The sequence below is a fragment of the Grampus griseus genome (assembly GCF_964374135.1).
Source record: "Grampus griseus genome assembly, chromosome: 13".
NCBI classification, from domain to species: Eukaryota; Metazoa; Chordata; class Mammalia; order Artiodactyla; family Delphinidae; genus Grampus; species Grampus griseus.
The window spans coordinates 28946248-28965153 of record NC_139007.1 but is presented as its reverse complement, the minus strand read 5'-3'; the positions used below and the strand labels follow the sequence as shown (position 1 = coordinate 28965153).

At 36.0% G+C, this 18906-nt stretch overlaps 1 protein-coding gene across 1 annotated transcript in view; it reads left to right on the top strand.

The window, feature by feature from the left end:
• The window catches only part of MMS22L (MMS22 like, DNA repair protein), a gene marked incomplete at both ends in the record, with an annotated part of 136730 nt that overhangs the window by 54929 nt on the left and 62895 nt on the right, over positions 1 to 18906 (top strand). The window lies entirely within an intron of this gene.

The window sequence follows — 18906 nt, the reverse complement described above, 5'->3', positions numbered from 1 at the left end:
CCTCAAATGCATGAAATATTTGGTTGGCCAAAAAATTTGTTTGGGTTTTTCCAAAAGATCTTACAGGAAATCCCAAACGAGCTCTTTGGCCAGTACAACACTTCCAGCTGAAATAGTTTATTCTAAGATTAAGATAGGAGTGTTCGGTGCTTCCTTGGTGGCACAGTGGTTAAGAATCCGCCTGCCAATGCAGGGGACACGGGTTCGAGCCCTGGTCTGGGAAGATCCCACATGCCGTGGAGCAACTAAGCCTGTGCACCACAACTACTGAGCCTGCACGCCACAACTGCTGAGCCCACGTGCCACAACTACTGAAGCCCACACACCTAGCTCCGCAACAAGAGAGGCTGCCGTAATGAGAATCAGCCTGCGCACCACAACAAAGAGTAGCTCCCACTCACAACTAGAGAAAGCCCGCACACAGCAATGAAGCCCCAACACAGCCAAAAATAAATAAATAAATTTATTAAAGACAAGATAGGATTGTTCTATTTATAACACCAATCATCTATACAAAACTTACTGTTCTCAGATCCACTTAAATTATGCAAATGTGCGGATACCCTCCGACCCAAACAATAATGGATAAGAACAGTAATTATGACATTTATTGCCTATAAGGCCCTTTCTACATAACAGTTTCACCTTTAAATACATGTTCTTGAGAAGTTAGATACTACCGCTCAGTGCAGTTAGTTACTGTCACTAAAAAGTTGTGTAAAAGTTAGGTATAAAAATATGATTTTATTTAATATCATGTCTGAAGTTAACGAAGAGACTGCGTCCCTCTTCTTAGCTGCACATTACAAAAGTGGCATCTGTTTTTCAAAGATAGTAAACTTGATGAAATTTCCGAATTTTGGACATTTATTCATTATGAGTTTCATTACTAATTCATTACTAATTACTAATTCATTACTAATTTTCTTAATTTATGTTGGGCTGTGTGTTCATACAGATTAATCCACGGGTTTTCACTCTTTAGATTTTGTGTAGTTTTTATATTTATGTACTCTAGTTCTTGATCAGATAATCATTCCCCTTATCCCACAATGTAAGCTGTATCAAATTTTTAGGTGGATGGCTAGATAAATGGATAAGTAAATGAATAGCCAACTTCATTAGAAGAAGCTTTTACTGATTCTGGATCTTCTCCACGAAGTACATTTGTTCTTTCTTAGTCTAGTAGAGTTTATTAGCAGATGATATACTTTTCCAAGTGCCAAATTCATTTTGTTTGTTCAATTTTTAAATAAGTGGTAAGTAGTGCTTCTGGGGCAGAATTAGGAATTTCCTGTGCTTCTGGGGCAGAATTAGGAATTTCCATATTTCTGGTACCATTTTTGGTTTGTTTGTTTATATTTGTCTGAATATACAAAACAAGAAGGAAGAGGAGGGAGCTGGTCTAAACCATCCTGGTGATAGTGCTGCAGTCTGGGCAAAGGAGTAGAAAATGATGTGAGAGTTTGGGCATCTTGGGAATATGCAGTCATGGAACCAAGTGGCAGAATCCATATATCTTTCTACCTTTTCCATTAAAGATAGACAAGTCTTTTTTATTTGTCTTAACAATTGTATTGTTTCTTATATATGTTTTTTTTAAACAAAGATTCATATCTTACAAATACTATTTAATTTTTTAGTTAGAAATTTGGAGGAACCTATTTTTTTTTTTGAGGTTCTTCAAAGTATTGGGCTAGCCAAAAAGTTTGTTCAGAAAACCTGAACGAACTTTAGGTCCAATCCAGTAGTTTGGAGAGCAGTGGGGCAGTGTGGAGGAATCTTCTTTTGTTGTGAAATTTTTCTTTTTTTTAATTTTAAGGAACATTTATTTATTTATTTATTTATTTATGGCTGTGTTGGGTCTTCGTTGCTGCGCATGGACTTTAGTGGCAGAGATTAGGGGCTACTCTTCACTGCGGTCATCAGGCTTCTCATTGCAGTGGCTTCTCTTGTTGCACAGCACAGGCTCTAGGCGTGCAGGCTTCAGTAGTTGTGGCATGCAGGCTCAGTAGTTGTGGCTCATGGGATCTAGAGTGCAGGCTCAGTAGTTGTGGCACACAGGCTAAGTTGCTCTGTGGCATGTGGGATCTTCCCAGACCAGGGCTGGAACCCGTGTCCCCTGCATTGGCAGGTGGATTCTTAACGACTGTGCTACCAGGGAAGTCCCTGAAATTTTTCTTTGAATTGCAAATGTAGTATGTTGTGTTGGTAAAAATGGTAAAAGAAAAAAAAAATGAGGTATAAGGTGACAAGTAAAAGTTCCTCTCCCCAACTTCACTCCTTTATTCTCTAGTTCAATGGTTCTCACCTAGGGGTGAGTTTTTCCCCCAGGGGACATTGAGCAGTGTCTGGAGAAGTTTTTGATTGCCACATGTATGAGGGGTGCTACCCAGCATCTAGTGGGTAGAGGTCAAGGACACTGCTACATAAATAGCCTACAATGTACAGGACAGCCCACGCAACAAAGAATTTTCCGGTCCAACCTCAGTGATGCTCTGTTTCTACTCCATAGATTAAAATGGTTTGTTATAGAACCTTCCAGACTTCTTCCCATTCATAGGCTTAAAACACAAAAGAAATGATCTTTGTTCTGCAACTTCATTTTTTCACTTAATATTTCCTAGACAGCTTTTCATGTTAGTATATGGAGACCTATCTAGTTGTTTTTAATGGCTACTTAGTGTTTTATTATATGGATGCACCAAACTTTATTTAGCCTATCCCCAAATAATGGAAATTTATATTATTTACCATTTTGTTATTATAAACACAGTTTTAACATCTTTATATATGTATTCTCTGTGTACTTGTGAAGGTATATCTGTAGATTAATTCCTAAGAGTGAATTTGTGTATGTGCATTTTAAATGTGGGTGGATATTCCAGTCCCGTTTAATTGTCCCATTTAATTTAAAAAAATTTTCACCAATTTCAGTCTCCCTGATCGTGTATGAGAAAGCCTCCTTTCTCATTTTTAGATTAGTGTATGGAGTATATTTAGAAAATATGCATTCCAAGATAAACACAGAAGTTTGTTAAAAATGTTAATGTAAACTTGGTAATAGGAGAAGGAGATTTATTTTGAAGGTTGGAGAGGCTTTAAAAATGGAAATACAGTGAAAGTAATAAATAGGAAATTACTTTTTCTTTATTTACTGACTTTTTGTCTTCAAGCTCTTAACTGGAACTTTTTTGGTCATTCTTCAAAAGTAGTAACTAGAAACACAAGAATAATTCTTGTATTCTTAAAAGATGTACAGTTTATAAATACTATCTCATGTATTTCTTTACCAATCCTGTCATCCCTGTTTATAGATGAAGAAATGGAAACATGGAGACTTTTTACTTTTTGTAATTTACCTAAAATAACACAGTTGTTTCAGAATCACCCCTCAGACTCTAACCCCTATACCATAGCTGCCTTCTTACACTGTCTTTATAATAGTTTAAAAATGACTAAACAGACACTAACCATACCACTACAGTTTTTATAAATTAGGAAGTAATTAGATGAATGAAATCTGTTGACAAACCTGAAAGTATTACCACTACTCATGTATACTTCTGAGTGCTTTTACCTTTTATTTTTGCTGTGAAAAAAAAAAGGGTAATTTCTTATTGGGGCTTTTGATTACTTTGTTTTTATAATTTTGCAAGTTACATATTTTTTTAATGAGTCATTAGTTGGAAAAATAAATCACAAAGAGGCGTGGAGACAAGTAAATCACATTTTATTTATAATAGTAATTTATCTTTGATTTATTATTAGCACCACTTCAACCATCTAAATTTCACTTCTGGTAAAAAATCAAATTTTTGCCGTTTAAATTCAATTTAGTAGAAGTTTTTAGCATTAGAGCATCTCAGGAGTGTTGCGAAAATATTGCTTGCCAAGTACCTTGTAAACTATAATGCATCTCTGTTAATCCATGTATTCAGAAGTACAGAGGTCAGAATCAAGAGGCATAATGACAGCTCTCAATTATATAAGGTGAGAGTAACTTTACATTTGTATTAATAATTTCTTTTAAACGAGATCTGGTTTGAGATTGTAATTTGGTATCATCTTGACCAGGGGGCAAGGAGTATGTTGTTGTTCTTCAGGACTAACCAGTGAAAAAAAGGACACAACCATTTATGTTGGTAACATTTAATTCCTTGTACAGATGTTTATTTTTGGTTTTGCTTTATACTGGTCAACTATGATCAAAAACAATTGCTGTAAGAGAATGTGAAATCATGTAGAACTTCTGTTGCCAAGGTTATCGAGCAGTATGAGATCAATGTGTGAATAAGAATGGTGTAGTAATGTGCAGGTCATTATTAATGCTGTCATGGTTTAGGCACTGCCATCTTTTAAATTTCTGAAGCTTGCATAGTAATTTGCACACAGTCCTTCAATGAGACTGATTGCGGTATATAGTAAGAGGGACTGTGACTTGCATAGTTTTATTTTATTATATCAGTCTTCAGTACTTCCTTCCAAGGCAGATATTGTCAAGACAGTCTTGCTTTTAGTTTGGGATCTTTGGGGGAAAAGGGGCCCCAGAGATCATTCAGAATTGTTTACCTTAAAAAGAAAGAAAGAAGGAAGGGAGGCAGGGAGGGGAAACACAAGAAAAGTCCTCTAGGTATTTGATCATAGAGATGTGTTCCTAATTTCTTAACCCAAAATCTGAAACTTCACTGAAGATCTTTTCATAGGCATCTTTTAGGTATCCTATAATATTTTTTCTACTAATACTATTAGAAAGTTTAAAAATAATTTGAATAGTTGTTAAAAATTAAAGCATAGGGTTTGTTTTTCCTTTTACGTTAAGAACAGAGCTAAATTCTTTGAATTTTGGCTTAGATAGGGAAGATGGGTTACATAGATTGATGATATTTATTCCTGGCTGCATCCCTGACAAGGGAAAGAATGAAATACTTTACCTTAACAATCTCTTCTGTTTTGTAATTCAGGTGGGAATAAGGTACCGGTCCCTGCATAAATGTGTGTGCAGGATGTGTGCCTGTGTGTGTTGAACTAGGTAATAGTTTTATAACTGTATGACAGAGAAATTATAAGTAGGAAGGATCTAAGATCACTGATTAAAGGGAGAAGCGGCTCCCTCTAGGCTGTTAAGAAATAATAACTTCATATGCCACTTTCTGCTAACTGGAGCTGCTGGCTCACCAGAGCATTCTTTATCGCTGATTAGGTAACATTATGAAAATACTGACTTGGTTATGTTAACTAAATGCCTCTGTGTTTAAAACTCCGAAAGTCAAATAGTTTGAGCAGTCATCTTTAACATTTCACATTCCCTTTCTGAAATCACATTTCTAGTTCTCACTTGGCTGTTATTTGAGGTTAATATAAAAATGGCAGTCTTTAATTTGTGGAGTTAGGTGTAGCCAAAAGCTTTTCTTTAATTATATCCATTCATGCTGCTATAGTTAAGGGTCTGTCAGCATTTCCATTATAAACCTCCATTTTCAGGGTTTTATAACACAGCTATGAAAATTAGCTCTGGGCAAAAACTTGACATACAAGGCCTCATGAGATTCTCTCTCCTCCCCATCCCCCTTTTTCATTTGTACTGAAGTAGGGGTGGAGTGATTTCAAAATGCCTTTGGCATCTGCAAATATCATTCGGCATTTAAAAAGAAACAATAAATCTTCAGGCCTTGTACCTGTTTGTTCTACCACTTAAGGGGGGTTGTGGACTTATGAATTTAAGCCAAATGGATATTGATCAACTGACATCCTATTTTATATTAAACAAGAGCCTAGTTTCAAAGAAGTCTAAAGGCAGCTGAAAACTTGTCTAAGATGTTAAATGTGGAGACTAAGAAATAATTCAGAAGGGATGATTACCTGTTTTTGATACTGTACGTGCTCAAGTGCAACTCCTTAAAAGGTTTCAGATTCTTTTTCCTGGCTTCAAAATACATTGTGAAAGTACATATATTTTTAAATCCTTTTCTTCTTTTTCCATGAACTTACAAGTTCATCTGTTTGTTATACATCTTTTTTGACATTTGGGATGGGTGTGTGTGTGCACGTGTGCATACACATGTGCACAGAAAAACTGTATATCATTCCCCTCAAATATTTTCCACGCTCAATAGTTATTTTAACCTTTATCGGTATGGTATCATTTATTCTAAACAAAAAAAAATTTGTTTTAATCTTTCCTTTGGAGAGATAACTGGGAATTTTCTAGGTAGGGAAGGAGGTAGTACAAGGGGAAATATTCTTGTGAGGCTCTGCTGATTGCCAAATAATTTACATGATTTTTCAGGAAAAATAGAAAGGGGACTCTTGACAGCATGCAAGCCTTTTCCTCCTTTTGTTGTTGGGTGTTCTGTTAGTATAATGGATTACAGCTTCTAATTATTGAAGAATGGCTTACTACAAAACAACTTTGAAACTAATGTGATTTTTTAAGTAATCAAATTATTATGAGTTATTTATTTGCCAAGTTTGATTAGTGTATCCTGGATTGCCCAAAATATCTGCTGATCTGCTGTTTCATCATGTATATATATGCACATATATCTATGTATATGTACATATGTGCGTCATGTATATACATATGTACATCATTTATACTATATATATGAAATATATTTGATGCAGATTTTGATTTGATTTTATGCAAATTTTTAGGGCAATGTTCTAATAATTTGAGAGAGAACACATGAGTATGCTCCATGGAAAAATATATTTCCAGTTTTTATTTGAAAAATCAGATATTTGTGTTGTCCACTAAGAGTGACCAATCTACCAGTTTTGGTTGCTTCAGAGAAAGCATCTCTAAGGGGATGTACTAGTATTAGTATTTTGGAAATATATAAAATGTAAATATTTCTCTTCATCATTAAATATTTCATGTATCTTTCAACTGAGATTTTTACATATATACTATGAATTAGCTTTTTTGTTTGTTTGCTTATTTGCTCTTTACCAGGCTTGAATTTTGCACAGTGTGTTTACTATGGCCCTTTTATGTTACATATTTTATAAATTCATGCAGTAATATCAACTCACCCTGATAACTTGGCAATGTTTGTGTACCATTTTTGTATTTTGCTGAAACATAAGTTATCTACTTAATTTTTCATGTATAGGAGTTAATATTTTGGGTCATTTATTTAGTCTCCAACTAGATCTGTTACATAGGTATGAATTCTCCTTGCCTAAGTACAAAGTGATTCTTTTAAAGTATTATAAGGGAAAAGTTATGTGTCCAAATCTCAACCTTATTGGTAAAAATGAGGATAATAGCACAAACCTTTAAGGATTACATGTAATCAGGAATGTAGAGTGGCTAACATAGTCCCTGGCATATTAGTGAGTGTTCAATATATGTTAGATGTTGCTATTATTATCATTATTATTATTTTGAAAAGAACCCATAATATAATTGTTTCTTTGTACTACACTTTATGCCGGGAAACCTCAGCGGACGTGTGTGTGTGTGTGTGTGTGTGTGTGTGTGTGTGTGTGTGTGTGTGTGTGTGTGTGTGTGTGTGTGGACTTACCTTGGATGGTTTTAACCCATCCCTAATATAGTACCTTTTACATAGTGGCCGTTTAGGAAATGGCTTTTTGATGGGTAAATGAATCAGGTTCTTCGTTGTAAAAATAAAGTCAGGATTGTAGAGAACATGAACATTGCCTCAACAATTATAGAACTATTGGAAATTGTGATTCTGTGTTACTAAGACGGTAATGAGCTGTTGTAGAAAAAGAAAAGTAATTTTTTAAAGGTAGAAATGTGACATGTATGTATGTCCTTCCTTTTTCTATATATCTAGTTGAGTGAGAGAATTTTTTTTAATGTCTTTGGAGGCTCTCTTTTATTATCCCTTCTTTATTCTCACTACCCTTTCCTCCATTTTTAGACCATTATTAATGCTTGCCTAATCTCCCTGCCTCCAGTGCCTTCCCTTTTCAAACCACCTTTTTTTTTTTAATTGGCTTTTTTGAGGTATATCACTTATACAATTCACTTTTTGACCAGCTTTATTAAGATAAAGTTCACATACCATATAATTAATGGTTTTAGCACATTCACAAAGTTGTGCAACCTTTGCCACAATTTTAGAACAGTTTGTCACTTCCAAAAGAAACCCTGTACCTATTAGCTGTCACTCCCAATTTCCCCAACCCCTCTTCCCTAGCAATCACTAATCTACTTTCTGTCTCTATAGATTTGCCTATTCTGCACCTACCTTTTGTATAAATGGAATCATAAAACACATCATTTCTTGTGACTAGTTTCTTTCATTTAGAATAATAATTTCAAGGTTTATTCATATTAAAGCATGTGTCAGTACTTTCTTTTTATTACCAAATAATCCACTGTATGAATATACCACATTTTATTTATCCATTCATCAGTTGATGAACATTGGGTTGTTTGCACTTTTTGGCTATTATGAATGATGTTGCTGTGAACATTTGTGTACAAGTTTTTGAGTGGACATGTTTTTATTTCTCTTGGGTATATACTTAGGAGTAGAATTGCTGGGTCATGTGATAACTCTGTTTAAACTTTTAAGGAAATGCCAAACTGTTTCCGTTGCACCATTTTTTTTTTTTTTTTTTTTTTTTTTTTGCGGTACGCAGGCCTCTCACTGTTGTGGCCTCTCCCGTTGTGGAGCACAGCCTCCGGACGCGCAGGCTCAGCGGCCATGGCTCACGGGCCCAGCCACTCCGCGGCATGTGGGATCTTCCCGGACCGGGGCACGAACCCGTGTCCCCTGCATCGGCAGACGGACTCTCAACCACTGCGCCACCAGGGAAGCCCCCGTTGCACCATTTTACATTCCCGCTTCCAGTATATAAGAATTGCAGTTTCTCCACATCCTCACCAACACTGGTTGCTAAGTGTCTTTATGATTGAGTGATCTTAGTGGATGTGAGGTAGTAGGTATTTCATTATGATTTTGATTTGCATTTCCTTGGTGGCTAGTGATGCTGATCACATGCTTTTCATGTGCTTATTGATCATTATGTCTTCTTTGGAGAAATATCTATTTGGACCCTTTGCCCATTTTTAAATTGGGTTATTTGTCTTTTTGTTACTGAATTATAAGAATTCTTAATATATTTAAATACAAGTCCCTCATCAGATATATAATTCACAAATATTTTCTCGCATTCTGTGGATTATCTTTTCACTTTCTTAACGTCCTTTGCAGCATAAATTTTAAAAATTTTAATGAAGTCCTATTTGTTTTTTCATTTGTGCTTTTGCTCATCTCATATTCTCTTGCCACATTTACCTTCTTGGAGAGCAATTCTCCTTATGTCATTCTGTATTTTAACACCTTTAATGACATCCTAATAGACCCAGAGAAAATGTCTAATTCCTTTTCATGGTTTTCGAAGTTATCCACAGTCTGGCTTTACCTATTTCTGCAACTTTTTCTTGTGGTTCTCCTTTACTTTAGTCAAATGGACTACTAATTACCAAGAAATCTCCAAGTCTTTTTTTACCGTTTTTTTATATTTTCCTGTCAAAACCAGTTGAGGGTTCAGACCAGAGCATGGCCAGGACAGTAGAGCCAGATCTGAGGACTGAATAAGCTGCAGTTATGTGATGATTAGAAAAGGGTTAAATTCAAGGAGTGAAAGCAGTTGTTAAGATCAGAAGTCAGAAATGGTCAGTGCCGGTTACAGTAGACAAAGAGATGGAGTGGCAGAGTACAGGAAAAGAAAAAAACAAACAAAAACCCCTTATTTAGAGGGATTTGGGGGAAGGAAAAGGTGGTTTCAGAAGTTAGTAGTAAATAGATCACAGCTAGAGATGGAATCAGAGAGCTTCATGTAGGAGCATCATACATGGGAGCAGTCAGGATTTGGGGCAATAGTAGACAAATCCCCAATAGCAAGTTGTGCTTTTTTCCTCTGCTTCTTAAGGAAGTGTTTGAGAGTTCTTCCTGTTGCAGCGTAGTATAAAAACGGGGGCTTTAGGGTCAATAAACCTGAGATCAAATCATCTCTCCTCTACTTACCAACAGTGCAGTCCTGGGAAGTTACTTAACCTTTTCTAAGCTTCAGTTGCACGTTTGTAAAACAGCCCCTACCTTATAGGATTTCTGTGAAAATCTGCTTAGGTCTCTGCTGTCCATACACACTAGCTGTGTGTGACAATTTAAGTTAATGAATATAAAATGACAAATTCAACTTCTCTGTCACACTAGTTACATATCAAGTGCTCACTGATTACAGGTAGTTAGTGGCTGCTGCAGTGGACAGCAGCAGAGCTCTCAGTCAGTACTGACTTAGATGCTGCACCTACCCAGACCATGGACTATAATAATCTCTAAATATATGTTTGTTGTCTTCATTTACATTTTCTTTATTTTTATGTGAACAATGTTATCCTTCATTCCAAGCAACGTATGCTTATCCATGTGTCCCCAATCTTGAATAATCTCACTTTCCTTTGAATCTCCGTAATACTCTCTCTCTAATGTCCTTTATTGCTTTCTACTTTGTATTGTAATTGTTTTTCTACAGAGGATACATAATTCATTAAACAAATTATTCAGCAAATCCAACTACTATTTATGAGTGCCTATCATGATAGCAGGTGTTATTATAGGCACTTGGCGTACATCCGTAAACCAGTTAAGTGCACATATATGGTATATACTCATGTATTTATTACATGAAAGACAGAAAATAGAAGGATACTTATGTAAGTGTTTATTGAAACCATCACTTTTTCACCATTTCATATTTTATTACTTCAACGATTCAGTATTATTTGATAATGATTTATACTTGTCCCCAATTCTTGCCGATATCCACATGAAAGTAGAGAACAGTCTCTGTACAGCCAGGCTATGGATTTAACACATAATCTGAATTTCAACTCTGTGCTTATTGTCTTCTAAGCACCAGTGGGTGGAAGGGACTTCTGGAGGATGACAGGAAGACTCCTGTCATCTTCTCATCATCCATCTCAGTTAATTGAAAGGTTTATTTTATTTTGCCAAGTCAATATTTATAACCAAACTATTCTCCTACTAAAATATGGAAACAGGTGGAGTAAGTGGGCCTTTGAGCTTTTACCTTGTTTTTGAGAGGTTCCAGAACCTCTCCATCGAGGCTGGGTCCACAGGAACACTTTGAATCTAAAAGTAGAGATCTTCTGTATTTGGATTGGGTTGGAAGCAAGATATTTGGAAGAGGGAACTGAAATAATGGAATGGAGGAAATAATTGATAAAATAATTTAAAGTAGTTCCCTGGAGTGGAAGATTCCTTACTGAAAGCGCCTTTTGAGTGACTGTAGCACAATGGAAGAAATTAGACTCATAGCAAAGCACATCTGTGTGAATTTCAGAATGCTGGGTACAAAGAAAATGTACCAAAGTGTCCATGGACTTCTTAGTCCTACCCACTTTTTTTTTTTTTTTAATGAATTTATTTATTTTATTTTTGGCTGCATTGGGTCTTTGTTGCTGCGCGCAGGCTTTCTCTAGTTGCCGTGAGCAGGCGCTACTCTTTGTTGCAGTGCGTGGGCTTCTCATCACAGTGGCTTCTCTGGTTGCAGAGCACAGGCTCTAGGTGCACAGGCTTCAGTAGTTGTAGTGCATGGGCTTCAGTAGTTGTGGCTTGCGAGCTCTAGAGCAGAGGCTCAGTAGTTGTGGCTCACAGGCCTTGTTGCTCCACAGCATGTGGGATCTTCCCGGACCAGGGCTTTAACCCGTGTCCCCTGCATTGGCGGGTGGATTCTTAACCACTGCACCACCAGGGAAGCCCTTACCCACTTTTCTTAATCTTCTGTTTTTTCTATCTGCTGTGCGCCTAGTCTTGTAATCTCCAGTTATAATCTAGGTCAGATCTAATATTTAACCCCATCTGCAAAATTACAAAAGTAAAGTAAGAGGTGAATAGACCTTTATATTATAGATTTTTTTCAAGATTACTTTGAAGAAGTAGATGAATGGAGCTTTATGACTTCTGATTCATAGTTGTTTTCAAAGTTTGAATGAAAACAGTAAATTCCACCTCTCAGAATTAGGAAAAGGAAGGTAACAGTGGTGAAAGAACACTGAAAAAAATTGGGATGAACATTGGGATAAAATGACAAGGACAAAAGAAATACACATTTCATTCTTTTGCAAGTGGATGAGCTTGGGGAAAAGAAATGCCATGATTATTTTCTGTACCAAGCACTGGAATATTTCTTTTTAGCAAAATGGTAACAAATCAAAAGACGTTGGGATGTGGCAAAAGCTACTTTCCTCAATCTGACTTATGTCACTGTGGTTCCTTGTCTGAACCCCGTGGTTCACTATAAGTATTTAGACCACCCAGATCTTTGAAGCTTTGGATGAAATTCAGCAGTAAGTTTATAGGAAGGCATTGCCACTGTCCTCTTTCATGGTGCCACACAGGGCTGTGTTTCTTAAACCAAAGATCGATTGTTATAATAAATATATTGAAGACTGGCAAATCCCATTTGTGATGGGTTTGTTAAAGTTAACTCTTTTCCAACTGTGGAATGGATAAAAAGACCTTAAATTGCAATTTCAGTAGGTGGACCCAGTCTTAAGAAACTCGGTAGATAGACTACCATTGTGGTCTTTGGTTATAAAAGGGAAGTACTCAGAGGAAACAAGCAAGGAGGCAAGTAATTTAAGTATTTATGTTTAATATAGTACAATAAGCCACTAAACGTGTTTTTTAATGATGTGATGTATCAGTGAGAGAAGGAAACCGATCTCTTAATTATCCCATTATTTTTAGATTAATAAGACCTCAGAAGGCACTATAAATTGTTGAAAAGTAGATTTATTGTACTTTAAAAATGTTCCTAGCTATCCACACCATCTTCTGGTAATTACTCTAAAGTTGTTTTAAGATGTGTTTCTTAGAAAACATCAGAGTACATTTTTGTTTTATGAAATGAATTTACTTTTGCCATGAGATGGCCTATAGGGAACTCTTCCTTAACTTTCTCCATCTACCTTGTGGAGAAGGGTGAGTGATTGCTCTGGTTCTAATTTTATTTATAGTTTAACAAAATTGAGAACATTTATAAGGAGTGAAACTAGCCTTTGGAACTCTTAATTTCAATTGTTTCTTCTTTACCTTACAAGATATATATTTTTCTCTCTTTAGTATATCTCTTGTCAGATTTAAGGCTTATTTAAAATGAAAAGAAAGCTAGAGCAATTTTCTTTATTCCATTTCAGTCTCCTAAGGCCTATTTCCCCCTGGTGAGCTCATAGCAACAGGGAGGTTTAAGGGAATTCAGCTTTCTGCAAATTAATGTCTCACATCATGAAAATTCAGGACTTTTTTTTTTTTATCTTGAAAAGTAATACAGTGAGTGCGAGTATTATTTCTTGCCAGCGGGTGGAAGATGAATGATTTTGTCACAGTTTTACTGCTTGATGAGCAGTATCCTGAGGGTCAGGCTTAAGTCTGTGTCACTATGCTGCTCATTACTCTTGAGCTAAATAAGGGCTGATTGGATCTAAATTGCCTAGCACATGGGCCACAGATGAGCTCAGTGAGCAGGAGATGACCTGCTATTCAGTCTGGGAGTAACCCCGGTGTGCAAATGCAGCATTAGAATACCGTGGGAGAATGAGAGGCTACCGGCTGCTGCCAGCAAAAGAAATCGAAATGTAAAAACTCTTTGATGCTGTGATGTTAGAATTTGAAATGTAGGAAGTGACAGGTTGATGGTACTTATCAGGTTTGGCTGGATTAGAGAACAGTGTCATCTTGCTTCTGTAATGACAGAGGAATGAAGCCAGTAGCTAACTACTGTGCAGAGTGGAGCCGCCGCTGTTGCCACCAGTCGTTGCTGCCTCCTACTGGCATTTTCCTGGAAACCAGTAAAAGATACCAAAGAAAAGAGCATCCTCTGTAGACTTCCAGGAATTTGGAACTCTTTGGCGATGAAAAACTGTCAGTGGTAGGATGCAAAGGAAAGGGTATTTTAGAGCATACGTCATAGTGAATTGCTTTTAAAAAAAAATCGTTATTGGGAAATTCGTTGTTCCAGAATTTTCTAGTTAACCAAGAGTTAATCCATTTATGAAGTGAAACTCCTCAGAGCAAGAAAGCCCAGTATACTCTTCCTGGAATAGTGTTTGTTCAGGGGGCCTTAGTTGGGTTGGTTGATCTCTCAATTACGTATTTTTATAAATAACAGCACTTTACTAACAACTGATCTTCAAAATCTAATTCAGACTACCAACCACAGTGTTAGCACAGTTTCAAAGATACTTAATAAAAAGTGATACAAGGTGAAATACACTCCTGCTTATGTAGCTTATGCTGCATAAATCTCCCTCTTAGGGAGGGGGTAGGATGGAAGGAAAAGGTTTTTCCTGTAAGTCAAATGATTTAAAACAAAACAAAACCCAGCAAAACCCTATGGTGAAGAACACTTTTGTTTCATTTTACTACTGCAGTTGTGATTTAAAAAAAAAAAATCAAATATTAGGCTTTTTCTTTTTTTTTTGTGGTATGCGGGCCTCTCACTGTTGTGGCCTCTCCCGTTGCAGAGCACAGGCTCCGGACGCGCAGGTTCAGCGGCCATGGCTCACGGGCCTAGCCGCTCCGCAGCATGTGGGGTCTTCCCGGACCGGGGCACGAACCCGTGTCCCCTGCATCGGCGGGTGGACTCTCAACCACTGCGCCACCAGGGAAGCCCAATATTAGGCTTTTATATGTTTGTGATATAAAACTTAGAAAATATAGGCAAGTTTTTTTAAAAAGTCACTTATCATGGGGAAGAGCTGCTATTGATATTTTGTTACATCCTGCTAGACTTTTCCTATTCATATGCACTTTTAGAACAAAAAATGGGGTTAAACAGTGTTTAGTGGCCTGATTTTTCACTTAATCTATCATCAGTTGCTTTCCATATCAGTGACATTTGCAACATTATTTTTGGTGGCTTCATAATATTCCCCTGTGTGGATATACCATAGTTTACTTGATCATTTCTTGGTGAAAACGTATACTGTGTTGAAAGTTTCACCATTAGATACAAAGCTGTGATGAATGTCTTTATGTGTTTCTTGGTAGGGTTCTTGGGAACTGTTGTATTACAAATTGTGTACCACACAACTCTAAAGGTGCCACTTACAACATCATAAATGAGACTTTGATCTTCATGGACATGTTTAATTATATGTGGAAGATACTTTATATTTTAAACCAAATCATTTAAAGAGTCTTAGACATAGTTCTTTTTAAAAAAACGTTGGGAGCCATGATTTAATTACATTCAAGGTTTATGTATACGTAATTACATACATTCTATAGAAGCAAATTTTTAACTAGTAGGAGAAAACCTTAGACTATAAACATAAAAATTTTGTCCCCTTTGGAACAAAACTGTAGCTCTATAGAAAACTAGAGATAGAAAGCTTCTAGAGTTTGGGGTGAAGTGACAGGTAAAAGGGTTAATTAGCTTTCGTCTCCCAGAATTTAAAAAAAGAATTTTCCTGCATTTGTCAGCATATGTTCCCTACTATTTTCTTTAAGCCCTGTTTTTCTTACTATTAATACAGAATATAAAATAAAGTTTTCAGTATAACTTCTAAAGCACTGGAAGGCTATAGAGAGAGAGTTTTTAATGCCTCTCTTTTTAAGTTTTATTTTATCAAAATTCATGTATCCTGTAAAGAATATAAATAATATACAATTGTATGCTGCAGAAAATAAGTCATTCCTCTCCTCAACCTCTCTCCCATAAAGGGAACTACTATTAATCCTTTGTAGACTGTTCTAAACTGCTGTTGCTTCTCCTTTAATCCACACTGCCTCTTTTACCACCTCTTATTTTAAGTGGGAAACGTGGGATTTTATACCTTGGAAATTTCTACAACTTTAGTTTTTTAATGAAAGAGATATCAAAGACATCTCTCTACATATACACATTGTATAAGGCTATGTAGTATCTTGTTGTATAATAAACCTTAATTTATTTAGCCCCAGTAAACATTTAGGAGCTATACATGGTTTTAACTTGGCTTGGCTCTTGTAACCATCTGATTTTCCAAGATCCTCGTTGAAAATTTGGGTTACTCAGTTTATTTAATCAGGATATTAGTTGTAGTTCAATTTTGTGAGTTATTAATATATCCAGCATCAAAACCAGCAGAGCACATTTCCACTTCATGCATTTAGTATGTACAGATCATACTTGGAATAATTAATGTCTTTTGCTTATAGTAAAAAATTGCTGTATTTTTCAAAAGGTTGCTGATGTGAATTTTAATTCTGACTCTGCCACTTTTCTTTCACTTTAATCTTCAGTAAGTCATGTATTCTCTTTGAACCTCAATTTTTCTAATCTGTAAAATGTGTGTAATAATACACATTAAAGAACTGGTTTGAAGACCAAAAGAGATAATATATGTCAAGTGTCTAGCAGGGTACCCAAGTGATGATTGCTTTTATTATCATTACTGCTTATCCATTGATTTCAGAGAAGTGAAGTGAAAGAGTGTATATTACAAGTAAATTTTAAGATACAGAGTTTTCCACTCTAAATTAAGATTTTTAGAGCTCCATTCTGAATGTTTGGTTCAGTGGTAGTCCCTGAAAAGAATACCAGTTATGTTTGAAGTGAAAGCATAAATTAACTCTAGTTTCTTAGTAGTGTCTCCCCCACCCTTTTTTTTCTTACGGCTTAGAGAATTCTGGCTGTATTAATTTTGTGCCTTTGCATGAAACAGAAATAAGTATACTTTTCAGTCAGTCCACCTTTATTGAGTGCCCAGCAAGTACCTGCTGTGGCAGACTTTGTGCTGGTATTGGAGAAAACGGAGATGCTGAAAATAGAGATCGCTGCTCTCAAGTGTCCCAGTATAGTGAGGCCGACATATAAGCAAAGAAATACACTGTGATCAATAACCAAATGCTGAAGAGGCTCTCCTTAAAACTCTTCTATATCACTTACAGAATTTTCTCTGAGATTGCCCTATACGAAATAAAGTATGTGATTATATGGCAATAAGTCAGTCACACCATGTTGCAGAGCTGATTGGTAGCAGAAGAATTAGAAAGACATTATAAGTCTTTAGCAGCTTGTGCTTAGGTGGATAGATACTCATTCAAAAGTTTTCAATGTTGTTTCTGAGATCTTTAACATATTCCTTTTACTAATAAAAAATAAAAACTTAGCCACTTTTAAGCATATGTAAGGGTCTTTAGTGAATTGTTAATTACAGCACTATGTCATTGGTATATTTTTCTACATTTCTTTCTTCCGACATCTGTTGTTTTTTTTTTTCCTGATCCCTTTCTCTGAAACCTTAATGTATCTTTTCCCCCCACTTTTTAAATGTTCTATAAACATTTGATCTTTTCAGGACAACAAACTTTGATAATTTAACATGACAAAATAGAATCCAAAACCAGTATGTAGTATTGCATTGTGCATTTTCAAAAGTTTACATAAATGCTGTCATACCAGAGATGTTGCATACAGCTGTGCCACTTGCTTTTTTTCTTCTAGTTTTATACTTTTGAGATATACTGCCAGACAATGTGTCCTTCAGGGAAATGAAGGATTTAGCCAAGAACAAGAAATACCTTGGGTTCAAGAAATGGAGAATCCAGCATAAAATAGTGAAGGGTTGGAAAACAGTTGTACATCTAGTCCAGGCAGCCACCATTCCAGATTTAAATATTTAGAATGATGATGAGCTTTGAGAGGAATGCCCCCAGGAAAAAAGTAGGGAAAGAAAAATTATTTTTCTTGTTAGAGTAAAGCAATTTCATTATAAAATGAACTTTTCTTTGAAAAGCTTATAACCCTGAATGAGAATTGTTCTAATGACCTCTCACTAAGTAACCTCGTTTGATTTTTAATATTAATTTGCCATAGCAAATTATAGATTGAATACATCAACTTAGGAACATCATGTATGTTTTAAATGTATTGAAGTTCGCATTTTACATTTCCTTTTGGATATATAGAAGTTTTAAGGGTTTTATGTATATAAATGTCATAATCTTTAAAAAATAAATGTATATGTATTTATGTTTATATGCATACACATATTTAACAGTTGGCAGGTTTTTTTCTTTTGGTTTCCTGGGAGGAATTCCAGTGTAATTCAGCATACATTTCTTGAATACTTTCTGTGTCTCAGTACTGAACCAACAAGTGTTCTGTGTACACCAAGCTGTATCCTACATTCATAGAGCTACAGTGTAGTGAAAACCAGCTATTTAATGGCTCCAAGTTTTATATCTCCACAGTTGCTCTTTTCCGAATTCTGAAATGCCTGGATCGTAGTTTGATCCAATATATGTGTGGAGTTTCTTATATTCTGAACACCACACATGTAAAATGGTAGGTGGTCTCCAGAATATAAGAAGTTCCATGTTTTGGGTCAGACTAATGGTCCAGGCTTTTCACAATTATATTGCAGTGGACGTTTTGTGACAAGATGTAATTATAAATCCCAGTTTCCCAGAAGACAAGTTCATTTTGCCTACTTTAGAGATAGTAAACATGGTTCAATTTTCCCATTATTTTCATATGGACCAGTATAGTCATGTCTTATCTTTTTGGATGCTATTCTACATTTTTCATTTAGATTAGGACTAGTAGGCACTAGGTGCTTATATCATTTAAATATATAAACTCTTTAAAATGCTGGGCAGATGGTGTCTTAGGGTGTTCAGGCTGCCATAACAAAATACTACAGACTGACTAGAACAACAAATTTATTTTCTTTCAGTTCTGAGGGTTGAAAGTCTGAGAAGGTGCCAGCCTGGTCCATTTCTAGTGAGAGTTCTTTTCCTAGCGAGAAGGCCTTTTTAATGTGTGCGCACATGAGCTTTCCTTGAGGGGGCATTGTTGGGGGAGGAGGGAGACTCTGGTGTCTCTTCTATAAGGACCCTAATCCTA